Source organism: Perognathus longimembris, chromosome 28 (genome assembly GCF_023159225.1).
Source record: "Perognathus longimembris pacificus isolate PPM17 chromosome 28, ASM2315922v1, whole genome shotgun sequence".
Classification (NCBI taxonomy): domain Eukaryota; kingdom Metazoa; phylum Chordata; class Mammalia; order Rodentia; family Heteromyidae; genus Perognathus; species Perognathus longimembris.
This window is the reverse complement of record NC_063188.1, coordinates 58,528,393-58,555,573: the sequence shown is the minus strand read 5'-3', so window position 1 is coordinate 58,555,573 and position 27,181 is coordinate 58,528,393. Positions and strand designations below refer to the sequence as shown.

Here is a 27,181-nt window from a genome sequence, read left to right as displayed (position 1 = left end):
TACAGATCTCTATGAAGGCTTGCTCCTGGGGGAATAACAAAACTCAGGCTAGATATTGGTTGGTTTTTGTGACTCACTCAGGTGGAGCAGATGTCAGGAAAAATGGAAATTTACAGACACTAAAACTTTAATGAAGGGATAAAAGCTGATTCAAAATCAGCCTGTGCATAGTATCGCCAGTCTAAAGATATATGCACTTAAGGTAAACAGCAACATAAAAAAAGTACATCTCAAATGAGAATAAGAGAATTAGAAGGGGAGAACTGATAATGTCCTAGAGTAGAAGAGTTGGGGTTTAGAGTTCTCATCTTGAGATTTCCCCCTTGGTCTTGGCATTTCTATCTTTCCCGAGTTCGGCCCTCCAGCTACTAGCCTTTAGGCTTGAGATGTTTCTTTCAGATCATTTGTCCATGTAGGAAAGCTTGAGACATGGGTCTTATTTGTGTCTCTGCAAGCTACAACCTTGGGTTTGTCTCAAGTCTTGGGCCTGTGTCCTAAGTCTTGGTCCTCAGGCTTTCCATGTCCCACACAGAAACAGGCTCTATCCTGTGGCTTCTGTGTCGAAATTAAGACTCGAGTGTTTCATTCAGCTCAGCCAAGCCTTCTGTGTATCTTGGCTTGAGGCCTCTGTTGGCCTCAGGTCTCAAGCCTCCCTCTGAGTCCTCAAGTCTCAAGTCTTCTGTCTTCTTTTATTTAAGCCTTCGAACTTCTGCCCATCATAGGTCATCAGTTAAATTCCAGTCCTGAAGTGTTGTAGTCTTGGATCATCTCACAGGGTGGCCTGGCATGATGAACAGCTCTCCAGTGCTTATTTTGATTGCTGACTGTCTGTACCTATTGGGAAGGGGTTAGGAAACCCCGTGTGTGTCACAGAGGATATACACACACGGCCACTTAGCCAAAGAAATATCCAAGAGATTACATGAAATAGAGAGAGGAAAGAAAACACACATTCACCAAGAGAATGAAATACCCAAAGGTGAGCAAAGAAAAACAAAGAAGGAAGAAACATAAGCAAACAAAAATGCTGAAACAGGAAGTCACAAGCAGCAGACATTAAGATGGCCAAAGGAGGAATAAAGAGAGAGAATAGCCCAAGAGAGGCAGAAAAGGTATATATGCACAAGAAATGTGAGCTAAGGAGCAGAAAAACACGAAGAAAACCAAAATTAGAAGGTGAAATGTTAACCAACAAGAAGGAAAAGGGTAGTGAACAACCAAAAATCACTAGAGAAAGGAAAAGAGGGACACTCAGACATCACAAAGAAGAAAAAGAGGGACACACAGACTTTACGAAGAGAAAATGGAAGAGACAAGCAGACTGTATCACAATGAAGGAAGAGGGACAAACAACCAGACAATACAAAGAGAAAGAGGAAAAGAGACAACCAGACTATCAAAAAGAAGGAAACAGAGGGACAAATAATCACACTTTACAAAGAGGAAAAGGAAAAGAGACAAGCAGACATTACAAAGAGAAAAAGAAATGAGGGCAGGCACAGTAAGAAAAGGGAAAGAAAGCACATGGCAGGTGACCCAGAGAGGAGTCATGAAGGAGAAGCCAGAAGAGAAGAGCTAAGAGGAGTAGCAACAAATGACAAAAGTAACATACATCGAAGACAAAGAAGTACATCATACTTAGAGCAAAAGCAGACAGTGCACAGGTCAGAGAAAGGCACATGTAGGTTCATAAAGGCATGCATGGAAGAAATTAGCAAGGGAAACATGGAAATAGGTAAGAAATACTTTAAACAGTAAAAGACCACTCAAGCAAGAAACAGATACGCAGAGAAGAGGAAAAGCAACGGGACTGACAACTGCAGGACGAAAATTGCAAGAAACAACATACAGTGAGGGACCTGAGACAGGCACAAAAAAGAAGACAAAAAAAGGTGCCATTAATAATTACAATAAGTGATTATGGACCACTCTACTACTATCAATATTAATAGCGACATAATTAGGACCCCCCAGCAGTACAATTGCTCCTTTGCTTACATGCATATGTTTAGCTAAGAAATGTTCTTTTATGCAGAACTAAAACTTATCCACTTGCCAGCAACTAGAATGGGTGAGTGGTTTCGGTTACCTGCTACTGACCATGTGTGAGGCATTACTGAGCACTTTTCATTCATTTCCACTTTACAGGTAAAGAAGTCTAATGAGAGGCTTTAGATTGCCAGTTCCAATATCTAATGAGTAGCAGATTTAAACGTTCTGCTACCATTATGTACGAGAAATTCCATGACTAGAATGTCCCAGTGGGATGGATATTTTAACAAAGGGCCCTTTGTTAGCTTGGGTTTTTTTTTCTTTAGAAAACAGGATATTCACACCCTTCACAATTATAATGAAAAATTTTAGAGTCTAGGTTTCTCTAAACACTTTTTCCCCCCTTTTTTGACAGTTCTGGAGCTTAAATTCCAAACCTTAAGCCACTACTACCTAATCCCTCTCTACCCAGGCACTTATTTATAGGCAGAGTCTTCAATTGCTTGGCCTAGCCTGGACTTCGGTCCATATAGTAAAACATGCTATGTGAACAGAACGCTGATAGTTACTGTGGCACAGCAGATACGTGTTCTACCATGTTCAGCATTTTTGCTGAGATGAGGTCTAACTTATTGCTGCCAGCCTAGAACCTCACTCTTCCTGATCTCTGCCTTTGGAGTTACTGGGATTACAGGCATGAGCTACTGCACTCATAAATTTTAGCCACAAATATATTCTTTCACAATGGGAAATGAAGGCTCATTCTTTCAGCAGAAAGCCCAAACTGTCATTTAGGCTTCTCAGTATTTAAGCTTCAGCAGATGGCAGTGCATGGAATGTGATAAAAACAGAATAAGACAAAGTAGAGGCTAAGCCCCTGTGTAACACATCTCATAAGGAGACTGCCATGTCTTTTAGACTGGTTCAGTGAATCCAGTTGGTAATATGGGTGCCTGGTCATTTTCCCATTTCCCATTTAGACCACCACACTCCATCCAATACCAACTCCAACAAACAGAAAGCCTCAAAGGATGGAAATATAAACAACTTACTTCATTCTGTTATTTTAAAATGGTGGTCTGCCAGACATGTTGATGTTCAGGTGGGCAAGCCCGTGTCCTGTCATGTTCAGTTCTTGATCCTGCTGAAGATTCCGCTTTCTGCACTTCCTTTGGGAAGGATAATGATTCAGCAGCAGATGGAGCTATGACAAACACAAGAAACCATGTAAAATGCCATCAAAGAAGTATGAAATACTGTGTTAGTCGTGGAAGACTTAAATAAGCAGTAGAAACTTGGCACAGGGATCAAATAAATACCATTTCCTTGCACAGGAAACAGCAGAGGAGTCAATGGAGGAGCTGTCACCTGTCCTAGCCTTAGATTTGCAGCTAAAGACTGCGATTATGTCTAAAACCCCTGTCCAGGGCTGGTAATATGGCCTAGTGGCAAGAATACTTGCCTCGTATACACGAAGCCCTGGGTTCGATTCCCCAGCACCACATATATAGCAAACGACTAGATGTGGTGCTGTGGCTCAAGTGGCAGAGTGCTAGCCTTGAGCAAAAAGAAGCCAGGGACAGTGCTCAGGCCCTGAGTCCAAGCCCCAGGACTGGCCAAAAATAAATAAATAAATAAAATAAAAAATAAAACCCCTGTCCACTAGAGGTCCTTCTAAATTAGTGAGATCATAAAAACAAACCTAGAGATAAAGTGTTTTAAGACCACACAGCCAAGATAACACTATCTTGGCTCAGGACTGCCACTGTTTTCAAATCCCTAACATTGCTCTTTGAGATAAAGAAGGGGACCCTTTGGGGAGGCACTCATTTACCAATAGAAAATCTACAAGGGCTACTGGCTCTAGGTGAGTCTAACAAGTTGTTAGTCACTATAGTTCATGGGTCTTTCTCATCAGTGATAACATTTCAAGGATTACTATCATGAAAGCATCTCCTGGTGAATACCAAACTCTTCATGAAGAGTACAGGACAAGGCCTATACCATTAGGACTTGGTGTACTTACCCATCTTTTTTTTTTTTTTTTTTTTTTTTTTGTAAGTTCTGGAGCTTGAACTGACGGCCTGGGCGCTACCCTGGAGCTCTTTTGCTCAAGCCTAGCACTCTACCACATTGAGCCACAGCGCCACTTCTGGTTTTGTGAGTGATTAGCTGGAAATAAGAGTCTCATGGGGACTTTTCTGCCTGGGCTAGCTTTGTACCTTGATCCTCAGATCTCAGCCTCCTAAGTAGCTAGGGTACCCAGCTTCACTTACCCATCTTGATGTGGATCTGTGAGTCTTCATCTTCCTATCTGGGCCCAGGAACTTAAGTTAAAACCTGCGGACCTAGCATTGTTGCTGAGTAATAATGAGCTTTTCCCTTGGAGGATCATCATGCCCCATCTCCACCTAGAGATCCTCAAAGGGAAGAGGTCACTAACACTGCAAAGCAACAAGGTTTTTCTAGGGAACATCTGGAAAGGAGAGAAGAAAAACAAATGATTAAAAATAATCAGTACACTGGTGAAATCTTGCAATGAGTAACTAATAATGTATTCCCTTTTCTTTGTATGAACAGTGAGATGGACACTTAAGAGCTATAGAGAGCTGTATATTCTATCCTTCCTGTCAGCATAGCCCTGTGAGAGTTCTATGTATCTCAGCTCTATTTCCTCTCCAAGAACAGAGCTGAATAATTACTAGAATTCCCAGATTATGCTTGTAGCTTTTCTTTCTTTTTCTTGAGGACGTGAATTGATATTCACATTAAGGATAATTCTTAATTTTTGAATAGACAGACATCTATAATTGCTACATGGAGGAATGTTGAGGGAATACATAGCCTGACCTTTTGCAGTGCTAATGGTTCATAAACTAACAGAGAATCTGAGGAGTCAAAGGTCCATGTCAGAATAGGAATTTTAGCTACAAGTTTAAACAGAGTATCTGTATGGAATAAAAGTCTCATCTGATGTTTTTTTCCTTTATTTTATTTCAAGCCCCACTGGGCTTGAGAAGTCAGGGCACTGTCCTTGAGCTTCTTTTGCTCAAGGCTAGCGCTCTATCATTTGACCTACAGCGCCAACTTCTGGCTTTTTCTGTTTATGTGGTGCTGAGGAATCCAATCCAGGGCTTCATGGATGCTTGGCAAGCACTCTACCAGCAAGCCACATTCCCAACCCTGTCCCTGAGCTTTTCTTTTTTATTTTTTTTCTATATATGTGGTGCTGCGGAATCAAACCCAGGGCTTCATGTATGTGAGACAAGCTCTCTTGCCACTAGGCCATATTCCCAGCCCCTGTCCCTGAGCTTTTTAAGTGTGCAGGGCTATGTCAGTCTCAGCCTCCTGAGTTACAGGAGTGAGCCACCAGCGCCTGACTGATGTTTCTTTTTCCTTCTTTTTATTATTTATTTATTTATTTTTCCCAGTCCTGGGTCTTGAACTCAGCTCCTGAGCACTGTCCCTGGCTTCTTTTTGCTCAAGGCTAGCACTCTGCCACTTGAGCCACAGCGCCACTTCTGGCTTTTTCTATATATGTGGTGCTGAGGAATTGAACCCAGGGCCTTATGTATACGAGACGAGCACTTTAGCACTAGGCCATATTCCCAGCCACTTTTCCTTTTAAAAAAAATTTTTACTTTGTGGTTGTTTTAGAGGTGATAGAGGGATTACAATTACATAAGTCAAGTAATGAGTACATTTCCTTTCCTACATAAGTCTTCCCTTCCCTCATTCTCTCCCATTCCCTCCTTCTTGTTCTCCACTCACGAGTTGCATAGTTCACTTTCATCCATGTCCGGTGCACTTCACTGCTGCATTTTTTTTCCACATACCACCCCCACCCCCACCCCCCCGCCCCACCCCCCGCCCCCACGAGTTCTGTATTGTGGCTTTTCTTATTAATTTTTAACAGCTGCTTTTCTTTCTAGTAAAATTTTTTGAAAGGTAAAGAGGATAATTTATTTGAAGGTGAACGAAAAGCCATGAAAGGAAAGTTGGAAGACTCTCCATTAGGAGTGGGGCCTCCAACAGTTTAGTGGAATCCTATTACAATATGGGGCTCCTCCCAGATCTTCTCTCCTGGACTTTTTTTTTTTTTTTTGCCAGTCCTGGGCCTTGGACTCAGGGCCTGAGCACTGTCCCTGGCTTCTTTTTGCTCAAGGCTAGCACTCTGCCACGAGTCACAGCGCCACTTCTGGCCATTTTCTTTATATGTGGTGCTGGAGAATCGAACCCAGGGCTTCAAGTATATGAGGCAAGTGCTCTTGCCACTAGGCCATATCCCCAGCCCTCTCCTGGACTTTTCTTGTTAATTCTTAGAAGTGAGAAACCTACATTAATTGCACTGCCTTTCTGGCTCCTAGTTTTGCCACATTCCCCTCTTTTTAGTTTGTATTCTAACTAGTAAACATGCCAAAGTAAATAGAACCATTTCTGGCTGTATGCACATGGTTTATTTCTTGGACAACTTGTAGACAAGAGCTGCCACCCAAATTCTAGAATATCTGGAGAAATCCTCAAATCCTCAAACTGGCATTAAAAACCCCAGTTCTGGACAGTAACAAGCGTATAGAAAGAGAAAAGCTGGAAAAGGCCCAGGAATCCTGGAAATTGCTTATGGAGACCTGGGCCGTCCCTCTTTTTGTCTTTAAAAGAACTTTTATTGTTTTTCAAACTTAGGAGGTGGAATCACGAATGACTTTGGCCATACAGAGCGCCATGTCCAGCTGCGCTTCCTGCGGCTACTAATGGTTCTATTCATAAGCAATCTTGAGAACTTAAAGCCAGTTGGTCCACAGAATGTGGGAACCATTGGGAACCATTTTAAGTCCTGCTAAGCAGAAAGCAACCATCTCACTGGCTAACTGGCTGTAGATGAGAAAGGACGTAAATTTGTGGTTTTAAGCCTTTCGTTCTTCCTTTTTGAAATGAGGATCTAAGTTTTCGCCATTGCGGGAGAAATGAAATAGGCCAAATGCATTATAGAAAGTTGAAAACCGATGAGTTATATGCAAAAGGAAAATGGTGGACGAAATGGTTGATGGAAGCTGGCTGATATTCTGCTTTCTTTTTCTTTTTTATACAAAATAAAAAGACTGGGCATCCTTAAAAATAACCAGTGCCTAATAATGGACTGCCTAATGAACTAAAAGGCGTGGCCAAAAAAGGACGACCTGCAGGAAACTAAAGCCCCAGAAGACAAGGATGTAAGTCAAACAAAGGTAAGTCCTCCATTTTTTCCAGGTGGCCTGCAAGATCTGCACTGTGCAGGGTTGGAGCCGGCCAGAACTGAGCCGAGTTGTGAAAAGGGAAGATCTGCAGTGGAGCCTATGAACAGGTGCTGGAAGTTCTCATGTCTGTGTCCTGGAAATGTTTTTGAGAAGAAATACAGGACTCAGGATGTTAGTAAAAACCTAGTAAGTCTTAACTGAAGCATTCAAAGTAGGTATTCCATTTCTATTTTCTAGAGGGCTTGGTTTTGCCAGATGACAAAGCACTGAATTATACAAAAGGAAGAAAAAGAAGTCCCATGAACCTATGGGTCAAAAGTAAGGGCTGGCTAAATTTGTATTTAAAGGTCACGCAGTCTCTTAAAAATAGTTGGATACAAGGTAGAAGAGCAATTACTAGTACCTAAAGGTGCCATTTTCTTTATTGTTTTTATAAATTGGCTGTGTATTTATTACTAGATTAGAGTTCAGTGGAGTAGATCTAAGCCAAATGTGCAGTTTTAAAGCTTATGATATGGACCAGGGCTAGGGAATCTGGGGCTCTTAAAGAAGCGTGTTTCCAGATTCCTCATTACAGATTACTATAAGTATTTTTTTTTTTGGGGGGGGGGCAGTCCTGGGCCTTGGACTCAGGGCCTGAGCACCATCCCTGGCTTCTTCCCGCTCAAGGCTAGCACTCTGCCACCTGAGCCACAGCGCCCCTTCTGGCCGTTTTCCATATATGTGGTGCTGGGGAATCGAACTGAGAGCTTCATGTGTAGGAGGCAAGTGCTCTTGCCACTAGGCCATATTCCCAGCCCCTATAAGGATTTTTGTTAATATCTTAAATTCTCAGGAGTAAATGGAAGATGAATTACTCAACTCTAATCCTTAGATAAGATGCCTGGTAAAGCCAAACTATTTTATGGCATTTCACTGAGCAGAACCAGCTTCACAACCTCTTGCAGGTAGGTACTTTACACCCAAAGGCAGTTCTTACACAAGTATATGTAGTATTTATTCTGCTTCTTCTTGATGCCCAGGAGAGTATGCAAGCAGATTTATCTAATTTGAAAATTAAGGGATCCAAGCTCAAAGTTACTTATATACCATGTACTTAAAGGAAATGTTCCATTCACATTATCTTTAAACCCTTGTGAATGGGTTAAAACATAACCGCTGTGACTTGTAATTCATAAGCCAACACTTGATCATTTTCTATAAAGTTAACTCAAGTGTAAGCTTACATTAGCTCTCCATAATCATCTTAGAGATGAAGAAATCATATCATTTCTACCTTTCATTTCAGTGTACCCTAGCATAGGGCTCGGTACACATGCAAATTCTGCAATTTTGATGCTTAACAGACATATACCCATAAATTGCAGAGATACTGTGAAAAGAGATTAAGTCATTTGCCTTTTCTATGGGTGGTATGTTAAAAATCAAGTTGAATAGGACAGAGATGACTTAATAGCTACCAAGCAGTACTTACGGTATTCTGAAGAGCCAGTCTTAGAGCTTTCTGAAGATTCTTCTCATAGCTTCTTACAGCTGGACGTGGACCTTGGTGGATCTTTTTTATATCCTTCTCAGAGGAGGAGTATTATTTTTCAGTGGAGATACTCTGAAGTTGTGACGGCTGAATCATTTGTTTCAGCAGTTTCCTACTCAATACTCAGTGGTCACTGACCCTGGACACTACAGGCTGGTGGTTCTTCAGTTAGTTCCAATTACTAGCAAAAAGCACCTGAGCATATGTTCTCTCATTGAATCCTTTTATAATAAGGGACTAGTACTCCAAATAAAGCATAGCTAGTTTTCCTAGAAGTGAATCACAACAAAGCCCAAACAAACACTGGTTTTCCAGTGCTAGTACAGCCACAAATACTAAGCTTGAGTCCACTTGCACTCCTCTGCAAATACTGAAATAATCAAGAGTCAGTGTTCTATCCACAGATCCACCACCTCAGTAAAATGAGACACTGGTCATCAGATATATGATCAGAGAAATGCATCAGAGAAATGCCTCCGATACCTAGTATAAATACATTGTTTTTACTTCAATAAATTAATGACTAGATGATCAGTCCACTTTGTAATCCAAATGCCAAATGAACAGCAGCTTTTCTGGTTGCATCCTGGCAATTGGCACTGTATGATAGCAATATACAAAAGAGAACAGTTGAGATTTTAACCAGGCAAATCAGCTCGGGAAGGAAGCTTTTTATAAACCAAATACTAACCTTCCTCTCCTGAGAGACAATTTTCAGTTCATATAGTGTAAAGGAAGCCTCGAATAAAGGGGCTCCCTGAGCCCGACTTGCCTTAAATATTTTGCTCAGTAAAGCAATATTAAAGATGGGCAGGTGTAGCAGCACCTGCAGTAATGTGGCAGTAATTGAAACTGGGATAATTAATAGATGTAGGAAGGATGAAGGCTTATCTACCTAGTTCCAGCCTGCTGCTCTGATGGTCAGCACTGCACAAACTGAATGTGGCAGGGAGATCTTGGACTGGGGCTGAAAAGTCAGATGGTATTGTGTCCATTAAGGACACTAGTGGAGTTTGGGGGTACCTGGCATTACTCAGAAGTAATGCAAAGGAAGTGGAGGCTGAAGCATTCCACCTATACAAAGCAATGAAGCTTAGGACTGTTTTTTTAAGGCCAAGGGAAAAGGCCTTGCCCGGCTTAACGGCATGGCAAGGGAGAAGGGAAATGGGAGCACAATCCTGGATTGTGAGCATTCTTAGTTATAAGGGTCCAAGGGGCAGATGCAGGGCAGGAGAGGGCAGACCCTGTAGAAAGGGTGAGAACATGGCAACTCTGGGTATTTTAGGCACCAAAGCAATGCAGAAGGACTAGAAATATGTCATTGTTTGACGCCCATGTCCATGGTATGCTGCACTGTATATAGTTTATTGAGCCATGGGAGGATAAAAAACCATTGATTGTCATTGTGCTTATTTGCAGTCAGTCCCAAGGTAAGTTTTAGGGACACATGAAAGCCATTTGTAATTGCCACTGTCTGGTGAGGTCAGCAGCAGCTGCAGTAATGCAGGAGTGTGGAGAACACATTATCTTTGGCATGCCTTCATTGCAAATATTCACATTCACAATCCTGGGGCCTTAGTCAGGACCCCTGATGTATACAAAGAGTACAGGAGTCCTGTTTAATGTCCAGTACTCTTGATAACTGTCATTGCTGTGCTTTAATTGTCCAAGAGCTGAGGTTATAAATTGTTAGAGCTCCTCAGCAGCCATCGCTAAGTAGTGGTAGGAACATAAGGTCTTTTTCTACCACAGGGGTCCAAAGAAGCATAATTATGCATATTAATATTCGTGTACGAGAGGCTTATACATAGTTAGCATGCCTCTGACGTGCAGGGACTGTGAGGAGATGAACTCCTAGAATAGAGTGGGAATGAGCAGTTGCATTGCTTCATGCTGAAATCTAAAGGGAGCACTGGGTAACAGCATCTCTCTAACGCAAAGAGAGCACTGAGGTATTGATTTAAGATATGCTTAGCGAATTGCATTTGGGCAGGTGAACTTTCCAAGTGAGAGTAATGGTACTTTCTGCTGGCATTTCTAAGATGAGATCCTTTTCTAGTGCACAGAATAAGAGCAAATGCAATTGTACACATGAACTAAAAGAAGGCCTTTATTGATTGAAAGAAAAGGCAATGGAGTAAGATGAAGAAAATTTCAATTATATATATTAATGGGCAACTAGCAGGAGCCTTGGGAGAAAATAGTATGCCATAACACAAAAGAACTACAAGGCACTTTAAGTCAATAGGCAGTGGACAACTGCAGTTATGCATATTACTTGTCCAAATGTAAAGATTTTTAAGCACTGGGCACCACTTATTAAAAGGCAGAGGAAGTCAAAGGTGGGATGTCCTTGTTTGGTACATTAGAACCCAGACAAATACATTTGCACATTAATGGGAACTCACAGGTCAGCAACCTTAATTAAACAGGATGACCTATGTCCCAATCATTTGTATTAACATTCAAGGAATGTACTTGTGGTCGATTAAACCACATATTTGACACTTATAGTGGACACTCCCTCCTGCAGATTATTTTTGTGTCCAGGAATAAGAAGCCAATGAAAACCTTAGTGGTCTGAGAGTAAGATCTCATTCAAATGAAATGAGCCACATTAATACTCAAGGTATGTGGTTGTGCTCACTACAATTGTACATATTGACTGTTCAAATATAAAGGCCTTCCAGATAGTGCATTCCTTGCTGAAAGGGAAAGGCAGGAGGTGGGAGATGGCTTCCTCTTCCAGTGCATAGAAACAGACAAATACAATCAGAGGTATCAGCAGGCCTCAAAATGGAGCCTTTAAGGCATGAAGTACAATATGATTGTTATACTTCCAAGGCAGTATGAAATGGAGGCCCTTGTAATTGCTATTATGCATTAACCTCTTTCAATAAAAGCAAAGAATATAAACAGAGACAAGTCAAACTTAAAGAATCATTAACAATTGCCATTAGGATTATGTGCAATTCAGTTTCAAGAAAGGGGCTTTATGATAGTCTTCTCTGTTTTGATACATAGAAGAGTCTTAAACAGGAATAGCTGTGGACTCTGACAATGTGTACAACACAACTAAAACTGTGCACATTTACTAATTTAAGGATCTTCAGTAGTGGGCATCCCCTACTGCAATATATTGTGGCTGGAGTCTTTACTAGTGCCCACTAGTGGAGGAAAAATGAAGTGCACATTAACAGAGACATTGCAGGCCATAGTGATGCATGCAAGTAATCCCTGAACTGGGAAGTTGAGGCAAACGAATAATAAGAGGCCAGCTTGGGCTGTGCAGTAAAACTATGCCTCCAAAAACACCAGAGAGTGAATCTCAGGTAGGTAGAAGCCTCAGCCGTAATGCAAATGGTAAAAGGAAACAGGATTTTACTTTAATATATGGAGGCACAGACTGTGATTAATTATATGCAGGTAAGTGCTATAAAGCCACTCCCTTGCTATTACACAAGGGTATTTTTGTTCATCTATAATCCAGCAGAAAGATTTCATGTGGGGAGTACCCCTTCACATTCAGAAGTCAAGATATTAGTTTATTGGGAAGGGAACATTCAACTGGAAATATACATATTTAAGAATTCCAGTTTGGGCCAGGCCGTGACAGGTGTGCTTAGAATCCCTGGCAGGAGGATTGTGAGTTCCAGGCCAGATTGAGCTATCCTGTCTTCAAAAAGTAAAGGCTGAGGATATAGCTCATAGTATAGTGCTTGTCTGGCATTGCCAAGGCCCCAAGTTCAAGCAAGCCTCAATGCTGCAGAACCCATTTGAGGTTGCTATCATATCAGAAGGCAAATATTGGTTTAAAGGGAAGGGCTATGAACTCTGGAATTTTCTTCATATTTCCACCTTTTCCAAGAAAAGGTAACAATGTATGTAATTCATATAAAATAGAGCACAGGAAGCCATAGCTTGTCAGTTACCATCATTCACATTAAGTAATGATGAAAGTCAGGGGTTTATTTTTGGGTTTTTTTTTAACCCAGTGCTCAATTAAAGGAAAAAATAAAATGAATGCCCATTAATAAGATAAGAGTGCTATCACATATCTCTCAGAAAAGGAAGACAGGAGGAAGTTGGAAGACAAGAGGGTTGTGAGTTCCAGGCCAGCCTCTGTTGCTTAATACAGTCCATGTCTGAAAATACCAAGAGCTGGAGATGTAGCTCAGTGATGGTGCCTGGCATCCATACCCTAGCACAGCACATAAAACCAGAATAATCGCTGGCCTTACTGCTCAGCAAATGTAATTATGGACATCATTAATTCCCGAGAAGCGGCCCAAGCACAGTAATGAAAATAGGATGCCATTGCCCTTTAGTGTGCAAGGCTAGGACTGAACACATAAATTGTATGTTGTGAAGACTTGGAAGTTCTCTTAGTGAGTGTAAATAGGGTTTGGACTGCATTCGAATCCAAACGGTAGATTATGGACAATTGGAATATAACCCTGCAAAGAGTTTCTTCAGGTGGTCAGCCACAGTATGTAAAAAAAGACCACCGAAAGCAGCTCAGAATATTGTAGCTGGGACTACTGCAACAATGACAGAATAAAGGCTTTTCATTCCTTAAAGGCAGTAACATTCAAGATAAGGTGCAGCAATTCTTTGTTGTAATATGGGATCACGGACAAGAGGGACTTTTAACTGAAAAATGTGACTTAGGGAGTCAGGTTGGTGGGAGTAGACTCAGTCTAACCAAATGAGCAATGGGCATCTTGCTTTGAGCACCAAATCAATGAAGATTGGAGCAACTCTACGGACACGGTGGGCTAGGGCTGGCCAGGGCCCTGGCTGGGGCTGGGGCAGGGGTTGGGGTGGGGTGCACTGGGGCTGGGGCACGCTGGGGCTGGGGCGCACTGGGGCTGGGGCTGGGATGACTGGGGCTGGGGCTGGGGCTGGGGCTGGGGCTGGCCCTTGTAGGGCTGGGGTTGGGGCTGGAGTGCACTGGGGCTGGGGCTGGCCCTTGTAGGGCTGGGGCAGGGGCTGGGGCTAGCCCTTGTAGGGCACGGCTGGTCGGGGCTGGGGCTGGGGCTGGGGCTGGGGCCGGGGCTGGGGCTGGCCCTTGTAGGGCTGGGCCTGGCCGGGGTTGGGGCTGGGGACAAGGACTGAGGGATTGCTGGGAGCCAAGTGTAGAAAGAGCTAGGCATTTAGGAAGGCAGGAAACTGTAGAAAATTGAAATATGGTTATTAATGCTCCCATAATAAGTCCTATAAAAGACTACAGCAGTTAAAAGTTTCCTGCATAACTTGCTTCTTAGTCAAGCAGTATAGTGCAGCATTACGAACAAGAACTACATAAGGCCTGGAGACTAGTGAAGACCTTCAAACATTTTTTTTTTCATTTGATCATAAGTTAAAATTTTAAGTAACTGTTTCTGTGCTGTAAGGTCTTCAAAAATTTTATAGTTGTGAATTAAGCCAGTTTCAAAGAAAATAATCAGAATGGGCCAGAGGTGTGTCTCAGTGGTAGAGCAGCTACCTAACAAGCACTAGGCCCTGAGTTCAATCAAGCCCAGAACCACTAAATCAAATATTCAGGAAAAAAAACAAGATTAAACCACAAGTAAATCGAATATATTCTACACCAAAAATGCTCTTAAATACATTTCTATAACAGTCACATAAGTCTGAAATTCAAGCAATAACAAAACTACACAATCAGACTTAAGACTGATATCCAAATGGGACAGTATAAATCTCAATCCAACCCCGGGCTTGGCCATAGGGTAGATGTTCCGCAAGAGGGCGGTAGAGGTTCCTTTTCTGCACCTCTTAGGCAACAATTTTCCTGCTAGCTCTAATGGTTCTGGTCAGACTCACAAGCACGTACACACCAGGCCTGCAATGACACTACAGATAATAAACAGTGCAGGTTAGACCAGAGACCAGGAAATAAAAGACTAGCCTCAGGCCACAGCATCAGTACAGAGGAATGGGTGAGGTTCAGTCTGTGCAAGCAGCCAGCATGACAAGATCATGCTGGACACATATGAAGGGAGGTAGAAAAGCCAAATACATGTCTTTCAGAACACTTTGACCTTGGACACCGCCCACAGAGAGAGACTATAATGTGGCATCTTTGCTTTTTCCTTTTTTGAGATCGGAATCTCATTGTGAGGACAAGCTGGCATCAAACATAAGACCGTTCAGCCTCAACCTCCCAGGTATTAGGATTACAGGCATGCCCCACGGCTCCTGAGTGGCCGAATGAGGATGGAGAGGCTGGCTCACCCAAGTCCTCGATGGATGTACTGTGACATCAACAGTCTCACTTCTACCATCTGATCCAACTCCTTAGTGCCAGCTTCCGACTGGTAAAGTCAAGTGGCAAGCAAAAAGTACCAACTTCCCCCCCCCCAGCTTCGATGGTTACAAAACGGAAGTGCCCGCCATCTTTAACAATGCGACGTCCACAAAGCCCGCCAAGGCCATACCCCGCACTAGGCCTCAAGCCTTTCACGTGACTAGCCGCCATATTAGCCCCTGACCAAAGTGCTATATTGTCTCTGCAGGAAAATGAGACAAACATGGGGGAATAAAAGAAACAGCGTCTACCTCTACTATAGCAAGAACTTCTACTGGCATATTGTAATGTCAGTGACACCGTTTTCAGTCTAGATGCCATGTTAGCACAGGGATGCCACTTTCCCGCCTTCCGGACACTGCAGTGACGGATCCGCCATCTTATACAGCTAATTAGTGCATAGGCAGCTATACTGATCCATGCAGCAAAATGTGATTACCATGTGAGGCCCTGCCTCTCACACCTCTGTGTGCCATATTTTTCACACCCTCACCTCCAGATCCTGAACATCCTCACATCCGCTTACCCTGATTCACACCAAGAGCTGCAGAGAAGCCAACAACAGCTCAATCACAACCTCTGGCTCTTCATGTCCTGCACTCTGCTAGCCTTGACCTGCCTCCCTGTCCATTCTGTGGCTGTAATTTCCACTTAGTAACACTGGCCCTCGGCCAGTAGACACAGCAAAGCCAAGATGGCGTTTGCCATTTTTGTTCTCCTGTCTCCACACCCCGTAACGCCCACCGAGCTAAGTCACTTGTCTGTTAACGGCCCGGAGGTTAACTCACACTCCACCGAAACGATCGGCCAGAACAGTGCAGGGATTCCAGCGAGCCGAGGAACTTACATAAGCTACATGTCCAGCCAGCCATGGGAAAACACCAAAGCAGGTATCCGCAGCCCCGATGGACCAGAGAAACAGGAGAAAAAACGAGAGTGAAAAAAAAGACAGCTATCCGCGGCCCCGATGGACCAGAAAAAGGAGGAAAACAAAAGGAACACAGAAGAAAAAAAGAAAAAGCAGGTATCCGAAGCCCCGATGGGCCAAAATGTATTTTAACAACAAAAGCAGGGGGTGAAAAAATCCACGTATCCATGGCCCCGTTGGGCTAAAGGGGAAAGAACAAAAAAACAATAAAAGCAGGTATCCGCAGCCCGGATGGGCAAACTGAGCACCCCAAATGCAAAACATGTTATCCACAGGTCTATTAGGCAGAGGGGTGGGGGGAGGCAAGGAACAAACAAACAACAAAAAACAACCAAAACACGTATCCGCGGCCCCGATGGGCAAAATACCGAAATAAAGGAAAGAAAACTAAAGCACATAAAAGTGGTGTCAACCAAAAAAAAAGCTATTACAACCACAAATTTTCTTTGGGAAAAAAAATGACAAAAGTGCCATGTCCTAGGGGAGAATAAAAAGTATGGAGAACACTTAGAGTGCATCACCAGTAAAAACTGTGCTATTTGCAAAGCATTTTCATGCAATTTGGATGGCGTTTGGTAAAAAACACCATTGCGAGTGGCGTGGGATTGCCAAAAATGGCCTCAAAGGCACCATGTCGTGGACAGACACCTCGCGATCACGCGAACCCGGGCAATATGGCTGCAGAACCCCGTGGCTGCGCTTTTAAAGTGGAAGGAGCTGAAGGCGGAGAGAATAGGAGGAGTGGCCACAAAGAGTCACTCTAACGTCTTCTGGGAGGTTTTTGCTATACATGCATATACCCAGTCATAAGAAAAAAATGGATTTTGAACAACCAGGGGCAAATATGAAACCCAACCAAAGCACAGAAAGATACTAGCATCGTTTATTATGCTAATGAAGGATTGTTCTGGGGGTTTAAAGTTTATCCGACCTACTCAGGGACAGCTGTCTATTTTCTACTCCAACATTCTATCTTGCATGCTTCTGAACACTCCCAAGCGTTTCTGAGGGACTTGACACGCCAGACAAGCTGTATGTGAACGGGGACATTTTTAAAAGTGGCTATTTGCTCTGTCACTAATGAAAGAGGACTGATGGCCATCTGTTTGGATTGCTTAAGATCAGTCCTTGATATTTTCTACTTTCCTACGATTTGTTCATTCCCAGACTTCCAAAATTGGACCAGTCATAACAGTACATGCAAGTGGACCCTGAGAAAGCTTATGTAAAAATCGAGAGCTTGGATGCGCTCGGGCGCCGCGGAGCTCGGGAGACCCGCGGGAGACCCGCGGTTGACAGCTTGCCGCTGGAGCTCACACGTCCCTAGGAAACAGTTAACTTGAACAAAGGATTTTATATACTAGACGCACTTCCAAGTGGTCAGAAACTTTTAAGTGTGAGAAGAACTAGACATTTTACCCACCTGCTGTCTAAATTTGAAAGGGGTAAATTAACATTTCAAAACAATGTTTGAGCTGGGTATTTTGGAACCTATTTGAATAACAAAAGCATGGGGATTGTCTACCCACCAGGTTACCCTCTTTGTGAGGAAACTAGTACTCTAATTTGCTCATGGTTGGGATTTCAGGTGCCACGATTAGAGCTCCGATTGCAAGTTAAGGGACTGACTTGAGCTACTTTGGGAAACTGTCTAAAACCAAAATGAAACATTAAGAACAAAAAAAGACCCGTGAATGGCGGCCATAATTAACCGCCAGGGGGCAGCGTGAAATTGCCAAAGGCCTGTAGAGAACATGCAAGAAAAGAGTCAAACTAGACTAGAATTGACGAAAAGGAAATATTCATTATAAAAGTATAGGAAGAAAAGTCCTTATTTACCTTTCATTTAAAGATGCGTTCCTTAAGACTGGGCGAAGTAAAAAAAAATGTATATTCCAGGTTAAAGCACTAGGTTTTAATGGGAATGCTCCCAAAGATTATCAGTGAAACACAGATGAACAGACCACGGATATTAGAAAAGAGTGTTATGAGGAACATCTTATTACAAATAAGGTCTTTCTGACTATAAAAAAAAAAAAAGATTTTGCCAGGAGCTGGTGGTTCATAACTGTATTACTAGCTATTCAGGAGGCTGACATCTGAGCTCAGGCTGGAAAGATCCAGCCCAGGCACAAAGGTTCTTCAGGTTCTTATCTCCGATTAAGCACCAGAAAACTGCAGGTAGATCTGTGGCTCAAAGTGGTAGAGCAAAAGAGCTTGGGACAGTACCCAGTGTGAACCCTGAGTACCGACGGGGTGGGGGGGGAAGGACGGTAAAAATTTAAAAATAAATAAAATTTCTGAGCTCTCCAAGACTATTTCCAGAAAATCAGACATGCCAGCTGATGAAGGTACATAAAGCAATAGTGGATTTTGTGGGCATGAAACAGAATCATCAAGTAGTTGAGCCACACACTCTCTCTTCTCAATCTCAAATTCTGTGTAATGTATTAGAATATTGGGGGAATTTACTTACTCACCATTTATGATGTCCCTCAGTGTAAATCCAAGATGTTGGAGGAAATATTCAATTCATTGTCTATATAAACTCTACCTCAAAACTTAAATACTGTCAAAAATCACTTTGGGGCAAACAGTGGATTAGAAATTTCCTCTGTGTTGGAGTGATTCCATGAATAAGAAGACAGAGTAACAAGACCAAAAATCCTGTATTCTGGACTCCCCTACCTCCATCTTAAAAAAAAAAAATCTTGGAAATGAAAAGCTAAATAAAGAATTCCATGGAGATTCTGGGGTAAGATGTCAGAACAAAAATTTCATCCTTGTGACTAAATGAGTCAGGGTAATAACACTGACTATTCAGAAGATACAGAGCGAGAATAGCAGAGCAGATGAGAGCACAGGTAAAAAGCAGCATATAGTTGCTACAGAGGAGAACAGGCAGTAGTCTCCTGCTACAACCTTGCATTACCCGGTACAGGGGACCACAAAGCCATAACCAAGGTAAGTTACACAACACTGATGACAGCAAACTGTTAATCTTAGCTGGAGCAGAAACGTCAGTTTTCAAAATGTAACACCGACTCCTGCTCATGGGAGGAGAAGCAGCATTACGTTGTTCCCTGGCCAGCTATAGCTACGCGCCATCTCACAAGAATGCTCATTCGAGATTGACCTACACTACAGCATTGAAAACAAGGAAGAATTTCCAATCATTGAGACTGGGGACAACCTGCCACAGTATCCGGGTAGAATACTGATTTCGAAAGGCAGTTGGGGAGAAAGGGGATTCCTCATTCAGACACACTGAATTTTAGCAACAGGAAATACCAGCTGTGAGAGATGCCTTGGCCAGTAGCCCCCACATTCTGTGCGGCAGAATTAGCCCCATAGCCTGTGGATTTCTGTGAATTTAGGAGATAACAAAGCCTGGGACTAGCAAATGGCTCAGTCTCTAGAGCTGCCCCAAGTGGTATGCTGCAGGCCAAATCTGAATGCTTTAAGCACAGCTGTGGAGGCATCACCGGAACTCTGCACCTTCCTCCCTCTTAGAGGGTTGTTTACTGCTAGGCCTGGTCTGAAAGAGCTAAGAGGCCCCCATTCCTCCATGTAAACCCCCTCCAGGGGAGATCTCATTATTTTGTTTCCTCACTTTTTCTTCACAGCATTCAGCTGAGATGTTTACTTTGCCTGGGTGCTGCAGCCCAGGCTGCAAAGCTGACTAAGGCCATTAACAGCTCCCTATGTGCAAAAAGGAAGCTTCTGAGGAGAAGGAGTCCTGTCACTGACAACAACCATGGAATGAACTGGCCAGGCCTTCCCAGCACACATACAGCAACTACCACAACTGGTTTGTTTTATCCATTTTGAGTAAAATGAAATTGAGCATTCAAGACATGGCCTCAAAATGATGTGAAAAAAACAAGGCAATGTTAACTCCCCCCAAAGTTCTTAATTCTGTAATAACTAAATCAAAGGAAGTTAAAATGGTTCAAATGACAAGGGATTTAAACATCTGCATTTAAAGTGATCACTGACCACAAAGATTATTCAAGTAAATGTGAATGTAGGATATAAATCTATTCACGTTGTAAATGAGATTGTCAGCCACATGGAAAAGACGTTTGACAACCAAGAAGCCCACAGTGGAGCTATGGCTTAAGTGGTATAGCACCAGCCTTGAGTGAACAAGCTAAGGGACAGTGCCCAGGCCCCAAGTTCGAGCTTCAGTATTGGTGCATTCTCTAATATAAAGGTAGTTTACCAATACAGCATCAGGAAGGAATAAGTGTGAAGAAGAATGAACTAGATAGATCATGCAGAAGAAGATCAGGAGTTGAATCCAAGCTTGAGAAATTTTAATTTTTCAACAGCAATAAGAAACCAAATGGGCTGGTAATATGGCTTAGCGGTACAGTGCTTGCCTTGCATGCATGAAGCCCTGAGTTTGATTCCTCAACAGCACATAAACAGAAAAAGCTCAAGTAGCAGTCTGTTAGCCTTGAGTAAAAAGAAGCCAGGGACAGACAGTGCTCAAGCCCTGAGTCCAAGCCCCAGGACTGGCAAAAAACAAAAACAAAAAAAGAAAACAACAAAAATCCATGACCATACATTTCAAGAAATCTGGAGCAAGCCAAGTGCCAGTGGCTCATGATTGAATAGTATTCAAGAGGCTGAGATCTGAAGACAGTTCAAAGCCAGCCCAAGCATGAGGCAGAAGTGAGTGAACCACTGACTCAACTGGTAAAGTGCTAGTATTGAACAGAAAAGCTCAGACACAGACCTCGACCCTGATTTCAACCTCTAGAACTGATACAAAAGAAAAGAAAATTGGAAGAGAATTGACGCCGAACCTATGAATTATTGGGGAAGATGAAGAAGAAGAGACATAAAAAAAATCGATGGAATGAACCAAGTGTGGTGGCACATTCCGTAGTAACAACTGTCACAAGACTAGTTCAGGAGAACGATGGCTTCAAGACCCTGTTTCATAGAAAGGAAATGTACTCAGAAAATTTGTACTATACGTTTTCCAAAATCTACCACAGATAAATATCATGATAAAGTTCAAATGCACAACGTATAACATGGCATACTGACGGCCACGGGAGAGAAGTGGGAAGTGAGGAAAAATCAAACGTGCTGAGCACTAGTGGCTGAGATCTGAGGATCAGAGATAAAACTCAGTCCACCAGGCAAATCCAAAACGATTATATCGAATTAACCAGCATAGCCCCGAAGTGGATCTCAGGTGGTAGAGCGACAGTTTCGAGCTAAAAAGCAAAGCAAAAAGTCTTAAATGCGTGAAATAAAAAGTCATCACAATATCCACAGATTTCAGAAATCCTAAAGAACATGGATGTTAGTTCACTGAATTTGATAAAATGCAAGTAGTAGTGGGCATAAAGGGCTGGATAAAGTAATGAAGAATGTCCTCAAAGTTACACCATAATTAATAGATCATTAATTAAAAGTTAGAAAATTTGAACTATACCAGAGATCACATTAACTAAATGGACATCTACAGAAAAATTTCATCCAACAGTTTCACAATAGACATTCTCTTCAGCCCATGAAACTAAAATAAAGAACATTTTGCAACATGAAGCAAATCTTAAATACAAAAAAGCTGAACCAATCAGCACCTTTACACATCATAATGAGATAAAATAAATCAACAACAAAAGAATTATACTTCCGAATGATCAGTAAGTCATTAAAGAAATCAGAAAGAAGAGGAAAAAATTTTCAATTAACCAGCAAAAATTTACAAGTAGCAGGAAAGCTAAGGGACAGTGCCCAGTCAGTGAGTTCATGCTCCAGTTCCAGGTATGCGTGTGCACACACACAGACATGCACACATGCACAATATTTCGAAAGCCAGGCAACAGTGACACAACACAAAGTTGTAGTCTTAACTACAACTCAAGCAGTAAAGGCAATTGCCAATTCTGGGGAGGTAGGGCAGGGATATCAAGCCAATTATCAATGGCTCACGCTTTTGTGAAAATCATTGTATACCAAATTCAACAACACATTAAAAAGATCTATATCATCATCATGATAAAGAACCTGAGCCACTGGCACACAGGTCACTCTTTCCAACCTAGTGCTTGATTTCTTAGCAAGAATAATAAAGCCAAAGAATGGAGATTAAAGGGGTACAAATAGGAAAAGCAAAACTCAAATGATCATTATTTTAAAATGATCTGGCCTTATACTTAGGAGACCCTAGACCTTCCAGAAAATTCTTAGGAAGGATAAAGGCTTTCCCCAACATTTTGGTATTAAAAAATTGCCAGCTGCCAGTGGCTCACGCCTGTAATCCTATCTACTAAAGAGGCAGATATCTGAGGGTTGCAGTTCAAAGCCAGCCTGTCAGAATAGTCCCCGTGAGTCTCTTACCTCCAATTAACTACTCAAAATCTAGAAGTGGCAATGAGGCTCAAGTGAGAGATCCCTAGCCTTGAGCACAAAGAGGGTCAGCAACAGTGCCCAGGCCCTGAGTTCAAGACCTGCAATTGGTGAAAAAAGTATCAAAACACAGTTTGGACTCTGGTGGCTCATAACCTTTATCCTAGCTACTCAGGAGGGTGAGATCTGAAGAATATGATGTCAAGGTGATATACAAGGGTGTACAATTACATAATAAGGTAGTGAGTACATTTCTTGTCATAGTTGTTACGCCCTCATTTTTCTTTCCCTTCCTTCATTCAGGTAAGCATATATACAATATCCAGTGTACCAGAATCATATATACTAAGCCCATGATGTATGCCAAAGGAAATTCACCTAGAATATTAAATGTAACCACAACAATAAAGTCCTCCTGTGTCCTCTTGGATTTCATCTTGCTTAGCCTCATTTTATATAATCACAAGTACATAGCTGTGGAGCTACTGTGATCCTCTGATAGGTCTATCCTAGGCCTTTTTATGTTTAGTAATTGTTTTAGATACATAATGTAAAGTCCCTGACCCAAACATGTGGAAATTTAGCAACGGAAATTTAGAATGTGGCTTAGTGGTAGAGTGCTTGCCTAGCTAGCATGCATGAAGCACTGGGTTCGATTCCTCAGCACCACATGAGCAGAAAAGGCCAGAAGTTGCACTGTGCTCCAGAAGACCTTTGTTTTTCATGAGTGGGCACAATTAATATTGTAAACATTGACATGTAACCTAAAATTTTCTTGACGTGCCATCCCCATCCAAATTCCAAGGTTATTTCACAGGAATAGAAAAAGAAAGTACACAAGCAATCCTGAACCACAGCAGTAATGCTGGAGACGAAAACAGAAAGCTATAGATAGAATAAAATCAAATCCAATAAAATAGTACAGCTATCTGTAGCTATCCAAAAAAATATATGATGAAGATAGCCTTTTCAACAAATGGTGTAAGGGAAACTGCACATCCATATCTATAACACTGAAATTGGATTCATAATTCCAAATGGAACAAAGAAACCATTACACAGAAGCTGTTTAAATTGACGTTGTACACAATGATTCAGAGCAGAACTCCAATTGCTCAGGCAAGAATTCACGAGTGATTTCATCAAATTAAAAACCTGCCCAACAAAGACAGTGAAACTGGATTCATATTCAGAATATATAAAGAAGTTAGAAATAAAATTTCCAGTAGAGTGGCTGGAAATGTGGCCTATTGGCAAGAGTGCTTGCCTTCTATATATGAAGCCCTTGGTTTGATTCCTCAGCACCACATATGTAGAAAAAGCCAGACGTAGCGCTGTCGCTCAAGTCTAAGAGTGCTAGCCTTGAGCAAAAAGAAGCCAGGGACAGTGCTCAGGCCCTGAGTCCAAGCCCCAGGACTGGCAAAAAAAAAAAAAAAAAAAGAAACATGAGGAAATGTTCAACATCCCTGTGGGGGAAAAAAAATCCAGTAGAAATAATGAAATCAAGAAACAAATCTGTAGACTAAACAGTCGTCAAATTAAGAAATATAAATTGAACAATAATCACATGACAAGTTTTTAACATTTTTAAGGGGAATGAAAATCAAAATTACATTAAGATTCCATTTTGCCAGACATCTGTGGCCCTTGCCTATAATTCTAGCAATTTAGGAAACTGAATTCTGAGGATTGTGGTTCAAAGCCAGCCGGTACAGGAAATCTGTATGACTCTTACCTCTAATTCAACATTAAAAAGCCAAAAGTGGAGCCGTTGCTCAAGCGGGGTCTTTAAGCACTAGTTGTAACCCCAAACTCAGGGACAATGTCCAGGCCATGAGTTGAAGCTTAGGAGCAGCACACCGGATAATGGTAAGTAAAAGGAATCCAGGAAAACGTTAAATTCACGTGGTTTGCTCAGAAATGACAAATAGGTCAGTTACCCATTATTCATCTTAGTTTGTGAACATAATGATCATTGGAACTATTGCCCTAGCCTGTGCCTATGGTAGTGAAATCCCAAGTCTCCTGCTTATTTCGATTTTCTGTTTTTTTTTTCCCCAGAACCCATGGGCCATGAGTGTTATCCCTGAGCTTTTGTCCTTCAGCCAAGTGTTCTACTACTGGAGCCAAAGCTCCATTTCCAGGATATTCGTGATTAACTGGAGATAGGTCTCAGCACTTTCTGCAATACTCAGATCTCACCCTCCTGAGTATGTATGATTTCAGCCCTGAGCCACAGGCACCCAGATGTTTGTGTGCTTCTTTCTTTTCCTTCCTGTCTTCCTTCCTCCTCCCTCCCCCCTTGCTCTTTTCCTCCCCCTCCCCCTCTTTTGTGCCAGTACTGTGGCATGTCCCTTGTGGACTCTGTCCCTGAGTGTTTTTTGCCCAATACTATTGATACACAGCTCCAATTCTGCCTTTTTTGTGATCATTTGAAGATAAGAATCAGACTTCCCTGGCCAGGTTGGTTTCAGGCTACAGTCTTCAGATCTCAGCCTCTTGAATAGCTAATATTACAATCATAAACCACTGAAACCTGGCTTCAAAGTGGAATGGGCCTGATACCACTTGAGCCACAGCACCCCTTTGTTCCTTTTGCTCTGCCTCCCATGTGATATGATTACAGGTGTGTTCACCTCACCTGGTAAGAATGGGTTAGAACCTTGTGATGGAAAAAAACAACAAAACAAGAGTTTTGAGTTGAGTTGTGTATGGAGGGAAGGAGCTGGCTCACACCTATAATCCTTGCTACTCAGGTAGATTTGAAGGTCTCCAATAACCACCAGAAAAGTGGAAGTGACCTAGTGGCTCAAAGTGTTAGAGTGCTAGCCTAGAGTTAGAAAGCACAGGGACAGCACCCATGCCCTAAGTTCACAGCCGAACCAACAAAAAAGAAAACAACAGGGCTAAGTGTCGTTTACAGTATGCCAACCTCTTTATCAAGCCTTTCTGGTACAAAATTAAGTAGACAACTACTTCTACATTTATTTTTATATTTACATGTATGTGTGACACATCAAAACTGAGGTTTTTGTACAAGCATTTTAACAGCAAGTCACATCCCAAGAATCCTCCACTGTTTAAACCAGTCTTACTTTAAACTGGCCTGGAACTTCCAACCCTCCTGTCTCCAACTGCATCTGATCATACATTTTAATATTTATCAAAATTAACTCCAGGAAATAGTTTTTAAAAAGTATATCCTAATGACAGAAATACAGGTTACTCAAGGCTTTAGTCAATTGAAAAGAATTTAGTTGTAGTTCCTTTGAACACTTAGCTGTTGGAACTTTCAAAAAAAAATCATCTGACTTATTCATGCTTGGACTTTTTTTTTATTTGCCTTAGGGGACAATCAGGGCTCACCTGATATTCTAACTTGATAACTGAAATACTTTTGAGATGAAGTTGAGGAAGCTAGAAATCTGGTCATCTGAAAGATTTCAGAGGCAGGGTGGCAAAAATGAAATGAAAGAAAATGAAAAGGAAGAAAAACAAGAACACTCAGATAAGGAAGAGGATCAAGGCTGCATTTTAGCAAGGCTCTTGGGGAGGGGACACTGGGCCTGTGTAATTGCTGGCAGATCTATTTGGTTGGTGCTAAGTGCTAGCTAGAGTTGGGGCCTATTTGAAAGTCCAAGGCTGCTGTATCAGTCATTGTAGCATCCGAGATCAGGGCAGCATCTGTGATCAACATCAGTGAAGGTTGGATGTTTTTCCTTTTCTTGTCCTATTTTTTTTTTTAATTAAATGCTTTTTGCACTAAAATGAAACTGTCATTTCCCTAGAGCTGGGGCAGGGAAACCTAACCCGGAGTAATTCTTTTTACTGGCTTGGCTTATCTTTGCTTTTTCGCTCAAGGCAAAAAGGAGTTCCCTCACTGCCTTGCCCAAATAAGCAGCCAAAGGCAGGGCTGGAGGCATCTTCAAGTGGTAGAGCTGTAAGCAAACAAGCTGATGGGGTAGGGTGTGTAGGCCTGAGCTCACATTCACTCCCCATATGCATCTACCTATATGGACAGATAAGTGCTTTATGATCACAGCTCCCCTTGGAGAGTTTTTTTTTTAAGCAAATAATTGCATTAGTTTGTTGATGGTGTATATTTTATTTTCTAGACTTTCTAGGCTAAGGATTAAAGATTCCATTGTAGATGAAAGTAACATTTCATATGCTAATAAATAGACCTTTATTCCTTTCCATTGGCAGTCTTCATTCTCCTCTCATTTACTTACTAGAATTCACTCTTAATACACTTTTGAATAGAAGTGGTAAAGACACCTGTAAAGTCTGGCCTTGGGGGTTTTGGGGTTCTATTGTTTTACAGATTTCCTTTGTTACACTAGGATTTTTCATTCTCAGTTATGCTTCTAAAGTCTCAAGTGAGAATTTAGTCAAATGCCATTTTTGTCCTTAACTTTAACATATTGGCCACATTGAATTAATTTTTCATAAGGCAAGCCCACATTTCTGGATTAAAACCTTACTTGCTAACGACATATGTCCCCATCCTTGGTAGGGCTTCAGTTTGAGGGACAGAGATTTTAGTGTGGCTTCTTTGTTCTTCCGGACCTTTCCAATGCTTGCCATCAATCACAGCTACCCAGTTCCATTTTTATCATGCATATTAAGTATAATGGGTGCTGTTGCTCCCCTTCCCATACATGCATGTGTATTTGTCTCATATATTATTTTGCAAATGGTTTATAGTATATATATATATATATATATTTTTTTTTTTTCCAGTCCTGAGGCTTAGACTTACTGAGGAATTGAGCTTAGCTTTTTATCAGTGCTATGGAATGACC

At 41.9% G+C, this 27,181-nt stretch overlaps 2 long non-coding RNA genes across 2 annotated transcripts; one reads left to right on the top strand and one right to left on the bottom strand.

Moving 5' to 3' along the window:
* Positions 1-1,516: 1,516 nt before the first annotated feature.
* LOC125343964 lies at positions 1,517-9,807 on the bottom strand. The gene is made up of 4 exons (XR_007209391.1): positions 8,701-9,807; positions 4,269-4,468; positions 3,045-3,196; positions 1,517-1,859 (listed from the first exon to the last, which is right to left on the bottom strand). It is a non-coding gene; the product is annotated as an uncharacterized LOC125343964 (long non-coding RNA).
* Positions 6,188-25,667, top strand: LOC125343969. The gene is made up of 3 exons (XR_007209396.1): positions 6,188-7,217; positions 18,053-18,058; positions 25,657-25,667. It is a non-coding gene; the product is annotated as an uncharacterized LOC125343969 (long non-coding RNA).
* Positions 25,668-27,181: the final 1,514 nt, after the last annotated feature.